We start from the raw sequence: 328 nt of genomic DNA on the forward strand, positions 1-328 counted from the left end.
AACGGCTCGACGGGTTCGAAATGGCCAACCTGGCCCCTCCGACATCATCAGAGACTGACGCCTGTCAGTGCTGGATAACAGCGCCGTGGCTGGATCTGTCTGTCCCCACCCTTCACACACACACACACACACACACACACACACACACACACACACACACACACACACACACACAAGTACATACACTGTCTGCCTCCCTGCAAGACATAACCGATTCAGATGATGGCGGCCAGTGATGCAACCTGAAACACCTGGGTATGACTTTGTTGGCCTCTATGAGTTAGTATGTGTGGGACTGTTTGTATTAAAGTGTACAACACTATCAACT

General features: G+C 50.9%; 1 protein-coding gene across 1 annotated transcript in view; it reads left to right on the forward strand.

The window, feature by feature from the left end:
- Positions 1 to 328, forward strand: part of cacna1c (calcium channel, voltage-dependent, L type, alpha 1C subunit) — a 143,853-nt gene extending 143,525 nt beyond the window's left edge. Inside the window, exon 52 of the mRNA XM_080491898.1 lies at positions 1 to 328. This exon is cut by the window's left edge and continues 572 nt beyond it. The gene's annotated coding sequence lies outside the window, so the exon portion shown is untranslated.

Source organism: Lipophrys pholis, assembly GCF_963383615.2.
Source record: "Lipophrys pholis genome assembly, chromosome: 22".
Classification (NCBI taxonomy): Eukaryota; Metazoa; Chordata; class Actinopteri; order Blenniiformes; family Blenniidae; genus Lipophrys; species Lipophrys pholis.